General features: G+C 44.7%; 1 pseudogene; it reads left to right on the top strand.

Moving 5' to 3' along the window:
• The first annotated feature begins 2,511 nt into the window (after window positions 1-2,511).
• On the top strand, window positions 2,512-3,761 carry LOC101642214 (annotated as a pseudogene).
• The last annotated feature ends 3,354 nt before the right edge of the window (window positions 3,762-7,115 follow it).

Raw genomic sequence — 7,115 nt, 5'->3', positions numbered from 1 at the left:
GAGAATGATGATGGCAACAAATGTACTAATGTGCTTGACACAATGGATGGATGGATGGATTGTGATAAGAGTTGTACGAGCCCCCAATAAAATGATTTTTTAAAAAATCCATTTAAGGAAGCAAAAATGAGCTCTAGGTGTGAGGATCAAAGAAATGCATGAGCTTTCGTGACATGTCCATGAACACTTCCAAGCCTGTAAAAAGGCACATTGTGTTTAACGTAGCAATTCCACTATGAGGAAGAGAGACTTCAAACTGGCAATGCCACCTGACAAATGTACACCAATGTTCATCACCACACTATCCACACTAGTCAAAGGTGGAAACAACTTAAACGCCTATCAACTGAATGGACCAACATAATGTAGTGATACAGACAATGTGATACTACTTGGCCAGAAAGAGAAATAAAGTCTTGAAAAATGCTATCACATGGATGGACTTGACATTATGCTGAGTGAAATGGTCAATCACAAGAGGACAAATACTTTATGACCTCACTTATATAAAAAGAGAAGAACCAGAGAATATAGAGCAAAAATATAGAGAGACCAGAGACAGTTGCAAGGCGAGAGAGAGGAAAAGAAGGGAGGGGAGAGTTATTGCTCACGGAGCACTGAGTTTCTGTTTATGATGATGGCAAAATTGTATTGATTGAGGTTAGGGTTTGTCTTGTTATCTGGTGCTGTGACAACACTGGACATCCCACAAGCTGAAGGCTTTAGCAAACATACACAGTCCATCACAATGCAGGCGGTGAGAAGTCCAAATGAGAGTGCCAGTTCTAGGCTCTCTCTGTATCAGCTCTGGAAAAGGTACTTGTCTCCTTTCAGCCTCTGTGGGTCCAACATTCCCTGGAGATCTATGTATTTCTTGATATCAACCTTCCTCTGAGTCTAGGAGGTTTTCAGCACAGGGACCCCGCGGCCAAAGGATGAGCTCCATTCAGCTTTCTTTCTTGGTGGTACCATGTCCCTCTACCACTTTTGTTTGTTTCATCTCTTTTATATCTCAAAAGAGATTGACTTATGACACATCCAACCCTACAGATTGTCTCTTACCTCATTAACATATATGTTCCTACTAACATCATTAGTAGTCAAAACACAAGATAATTACATTAGCTCACAGCATGGAGGATAATTACATAATATTGAGAACCATGGCTTACTCAGCATGATCCACATTTTGTTTGTTTGAAACTAGCTCGTGGGTCACCAAAGATTCAATTTTACTTTTGTCTCCTTTTATACCACTCAGCCCAGTGTTTAGGTCTGATGACCAAGGAATCTGGAGAAGTTTGATAAGGTTGTGACCCTCTCTTTCTCTCTTTTAACTTTAATTTTATTAGCTGCCCTTTTATTTATGGAACAGAACACACACAGACGATATGCAATTGCACAGCCCGGCCCATCAGAACAGAGGCAGTATCCCAGGAAGCCCCCTGTGCATATGGCTCTTTCTTCCTTCTGTTCCCTTCCCACCTCCCTTCCCTCCCTCTCTCCCTGCCCCTCCCCTGCCTCCATCCCTGGTCTCCTCAGAGTCCTCAAAGTCTTTTTCTTGGGTGTTAAAACCATTTTCTTCCCTTTATAATAATGGAGTCATTAAATCTGTACCTTTATGAGACTAACTAACTTCATTGAGCATAATGCCCAATTTTGTCCATGTCATGGGGTGTTTGACAGACGCATCATTGCTTTTAAGGATGCATAACCTTCCATTTTTGTGTGTGTACCAGGGGTTATTGCTTCATTCCTCCACAGACAGGTTTTTGATGGTTGTCTTTTTACCTTGTTCTGTTTTAGAGATTGCTACGATAAACATGGGTGTTGATCTACATTTTAACTCAACCCATTCACTGCCACTGAGTTGACACTGACTCACAGCAACGCTACAGGACAGAGTCGAAGTGCCCTCGTGAGTTTCGGAGACTGTTGACTTTTACAGGAGTAGAAAGTCTCATCTTTCTTCCAAGGAATGGTTTTGAACACCTGACATCACGGTTAGTGGCCCAATGTGTAACCCATGACATCCCCAGGGCTCCTCTGATACACATTTTAAGGGCTCATAATTCAATCCGTAACAGGGTTGTACAGCCCATCAATGTCATTACTCTAACGATGTTGTGCACCTGTAAAGGTCTGAATTGGCAAATGTCATGCGATAGATATATTTACATCAACATTGCGAAGAACAACTGTTAAGGCTGCTTATGTGCAAACAATGACTGTAAGATCTGGTTTCTGGATTTGGAGGTTTAGGGTCATGGTTTAACGGGACATCCCAGTTAACTGGCCTAAAGCCATGTTTGTACTTCTGCTCGACTTCATAGTTCCTTGTGAGAATGCATTGGTCTTAAAAACTTGCAAAGCAACCATCGAAGAGAGAACTGCTCTCTATTTTCTTGGAGCAAAGAGAGGAATACAGAGTGAGGCATAGGAGGAAGAAAGAATATAGGTGGCTATCTCTTTCCCCATCTGCCTGTGACGATGGGTCCTGAGAAGTTAGAGAGCCATCGCACCCAGCACAGCTAGCACAGCACGCCCGGCAAAGGAGGTGCCCGTTACAGCACAGATGTGAGCATGGATGAAGTAAGAACTCGGGCTTCTCGGATGACCTGCAGGTGCAGAGTATGCGGTGTGCCATTTGGAAGTGCTAAAGCTGGGGTGAGGATCAATCCCCAGGACCACACCGATAATGAATCAGAAAAGATGACAGGAAGGTTCACCATGAAGCTAGTAGAGAAGGGCTTGATTGTCCTGGCTTTCATGTAGCTGCCTCTGAGATGCGCACAGTCAATCAAGAGATGTCCGGAATCCCCGACACCGATGCCAGTACCATAGGGCACTAGGATATGACTGCGAAGGCCTGTGTTACTGGTAAACCCAGCAGGCCAGGTGGAGTTGTACCTCTGCTACTGGCTACGGTGTTTTCCGTGCAATTGAAAACTTCATAAACACGAACATGCTAGGAAAGCCGTCAGTGTTCAGAGATAATACCTTTGTTGTTCGGGGATTTGGTGATATGGGCCTGCACTCTGATGAGATACTTACTTTGCCTTGGTGCTAAAGGTGTCGGTGTTGGGGCATCTGATGGAAGTTTAAGGAATTCAGATGATATTGATCCAGATGACCAGGGAGACTTCAAATTGCAACCTGGGTCAACCCTGGTTGACCTCCTCCAGGCAAAGCCCTATGAAGGAGGCATCTTGGACACATACTGCGACAGACGGATTCCAGCAGCCAGCAAGAAGCAGATGACCAAATACAATGCACCGGAGTCAAACCCAAGATCATTGCTGCGGGTGCCAATGGACCAACAACCCTGGAAGTGGTAAGATTTTTCCGGAGAGGAACATTCTGGTGTTTGCTGGTCTCTCCTTGGATGCTGCAGGAATGACAGCCTCAGACTTTGAGTCGCTTAATCATATCAGGTGTGGCCGTCTGACCTTGAAGTATGAACAGGACTCTCACTCCCACCTGCTCATTTCTATTCAAGAGAATTTAGAAAGAAAGTTTGCAAAGCAAGGTGGAACGATCACATTGTACACACAGCAGAGTTCCAAGACAGGATATTGGGTGCTTCTGAGAAAGACGTCGGGCACTCAGGCTTAGCTTATACAATGGAGTATTCTCCCAGGCAAATCATGCACGCAGCCAGGAAGCATAACCTGAGGTTGGACCTGAGAACCACTGCCTATGCCAATGTCATTGAGAAAGTCTTCGAGGTGTGCAATGAAGCGGATGTGACCTTCACATAGATGGGTCACAGCTGGTTTCCTCCCTACCCTCTCCACCTGTGACTTCTACAAACCTATCCCATGTCACCACAGAAATCTCTCTCCTACGACTTATTATATTAGATAATGAACACCATTCTTCAGCAAGTCAATCCAAACCAGCCCCATAAAAAGAGAACAAGAAAGATGAGGCGATCATGTGCACGTGGATGCGTGTAAAGGTAGGCATCACCCCCGCCATCAGGCTATGGGGTCATTTTGCCTTTGAATAAAAAGCCTCTTCCATCTGGCTTTGTTTCCCGGCTCTGTGGCTGCATGCCAAGGTGTTAATGGCCATTGTCTGGGATGCATTCCTGTTGTCCGGGAGTAGCCATGGCTGGCATTCTTCCACTCTGGCCACGTCTGAGGCAGACTAGAACACATTTAAGGAGTAGGTGTGGGGCATTTTCAGAAGGTGACTTGGTCCTAAAGTGAGTTATTGATCTTTCACCTCAACAAAATAACTCAGTTTGGCAGGTTGCAAACCACACCAGTTGCTTTTTATGTATTTCATTCCTTTAGAATAAAATAAGCATGTGCTGATCTCATAAAATCCCCTTGCATCACTTAACAGGGCTAACAACTCAAGCAGGGAATGCCTGTAAACGAAAAAGCTAGCGTTTTTATAACATGGAACAGTGTCATGTACAGCTTATCAGTTGTGTGGCCCTGTCCAGCAGAGCTAAGTAGTTAGAGAGTTACACGACCTTCAGTACTGCAGATGCGGGGCTTCAGTACTTGGAGTCTTGCTGGTGACTGAGCATTGCCAGTGGTCCCCACTTTGTGTCCCTCACCACTGAGAGGCCTCATGTTCTGCCCACAAAGTCTGACCGTAAACCACTTTGGATCCAGTGTTGTGTTGGGAGCTGTCTGGCCAGGGCCTTTTGAAAAATAGTGCTAGATATTATTGATGTAGTGAATGACATCTTTTCTTTTTCTCCCCTTTCCTTTCCTAGTAGCAGTACCCTTGCAGAAAGTTATATCTCGTTTGTAACTGGATGACTTAACCTGGTGATAAAGCAGTTCTTCAAAGTCTACCTTCCCTGCCCCTCCCCACAAATGTGTGGCTAATTGCCCTCATGAGTAAAGGCCTCATGAGGAATCAGAGAAGCATGAGATGTGCCCAGCTACCATGACCAAACATGTTGATAAGAGATTCTACAGAAGAGTTCTGATCAAAAGGGGGAAACTAGGTACCAACACTTCAAATTCTCACAGAATCCATACTTTCTAGGGCCACCAAGGCTGGAGCAATCCCTGACACTCTGGCCCTGAGATGATCTTTCAAGTGTAAACCAAAAAATATCTCCTGAAGCCTTCTTAAAACTTAATAATAGTTTGGCTTAAGTAGTACAAAAAATGCCTTCCTGGAGCACTGTGCCCTTTTAAACTCTATCTGTATGGGATCAAGCTGGCAAGCCTTACTCTAAAAATTAGCTAGGGACCTTTGCGGACAGTGAGTTTATGTTAATGAAGGGGGGCGGCAATGAGTTTATGTTCATGAAGGGAAGTGAGTTTATGTTCATGAAGGGGGAGGGAGTTTATGTTCATGAAGGGAAGTGAGTTTATGTTAATGCAGGGGGAGTGAGTTTATGTTAATGGAGGAGGGGGGGCAGTGAGTTTATGTTAATGGAGGGGGGGCAGTGAGTTTATGTTCATGAAGGAAGAACAACTCAGAAAAGGACGGTGAGAATGGTTGCACAATGGAAGAATGTAGACGATGTCACTGGATGGTACCTGTGGGAGTTGCCGAATGCTGTACTGTGTGGATTTTCAACAACAACAACAACAATCTTAGCTAGGCTATGGGCAGGCGAGCTTGCTAGGACATGAACGAATGGCTAGGTGAGGTGCTTTTACGAAGATAAGCTGTGGGTGGATCTCTATGTCCAGAGGCCAGCCCTCTTAAACCCTATCATCTGAAGGTGAGACTTGCCTGCCATGGGTTCGGGAGGCAGCCCCAGCCTCAGACTACCAAGAGATTCCGAGAGGTTGATTTCCTAGATTCTACCTTTAGAGGCTCATTCTTTAGATTGATGGTCCTCTCTGTCCCCCTCATCCCCCCACCCCAGGGAGATAAGGGGGGCTGTCTACTGGTCTTGGAAACCCACAGGGGCAGTTCTACTCTGTCCTATAGGGTCGCTATGATTCAGAATTGACTCAATGGCTGTGAGTTTGTTTTGTTCAGTTTCTGTCTCCCTCAAACACTCACAAGTGAAGTCCTCCCTCCCTCTCTCAAATTTGGTAGGTAAAAGGTCAGCAAAATTGTAAAGGTAAAGACAGGCACAGAGAAAAAAGTCACTGGGTACAGGGAGAGTGGGAGGATGGGGGGGCAAAAAATGGAGGGTTTAGCAGGATATTGTTGATTTCCTTTCTTGGGCTGTGATATAGATATATTATATAACACATATTTATATAATAAAAATATATATATATATAATGTTTCTTTTTAAACAAAACAAAATTTAAAAATCCCTCCAGATTCCTTATCCCTGGACTCTAAGTAGTGGCTTAAAAATAAACGAGAGGAGGAAATGTCCACTTGAAATGGACTTGGAGTCCACTTTAGGGACAGACAAGTTCATCTGAAACAAACAGACAAGCGAGTCTTCCTATAAGTACGCGTTTCTTGACGCCGACTGCCATAAAAAAAAAAAAGTCTTCTGGATTTGGTCCAGGCTGAGTTGTTTAGAGCAGGCAGCGCATAAGTCAAATACTGAGCATGCCATGAGGGTTGGCCTCCATCCATCTCTGGCGAAAGAGTGATGGAAAACAGGACTCTGAGGATGAGTCACGTCACAAAGGAGCGACAAGGATGACGATCCTGGCAAATCATGATGTCAGCCAGTTGAATAAAGGGATGATTGTTCTTGAGAATGCTCAGGCAAGCGATCCCTGGGGACCCCTGCAGACTGCAGGGCTGCTGCAGCAGCGTGCAGAACTGAAGGCAACGAGAGGAGAAGCCTGTCGGTGAGTGTCGCAGAGACGGAGGATCCTCCTGAATCCGAATCTCTAGCTGGATGGGTAGATCTGGTGTGCCAGCTGTGGCCTTTGTCAATTTGATGCAGAGTCGATCAGATTTGATTTATTCATTTATTTCTGGGTCAATCCGATTTTAATTTGGATCCTAGCTTTATGACCTGTCAGACATTTACTTAACTTCTGTATTAGTCTGGGTACTTTGGAGAAACAAATCCACAGCAACTGATGTATAAGAGAGAGTTTTATGTAAAGAAAAGGTGCATCATGAAAACATCCCAACCCAATGCTGCCCAAGTCCACAAGTCCAACATTAACCCATTAACCCAACACCAGTCCACAAAGTCCTCCACCTCA

Source organism: Echinops telfairi, unplaced genomic scaffold, assembly GCF_000313985.2.
Source record: "Echinops telfairi isolate 266 unplaced genomic scaffold, ASM31398v2 ScPeMD7_7475;HRSCAF=8513, whole genome shotgun sequence".
NCBI classification, from domain to species: Eukaryota; Metazoa; Chordata; class Mammalia; order Afrosoricida; family Tenrecidae; genus Echinops; species Echinops telfairi.
The sequence above is the reverse complement of the archived record's forward strand: the minus strand, read 5'-3'. Positions and strand labels throughout refer to the sequence as shown.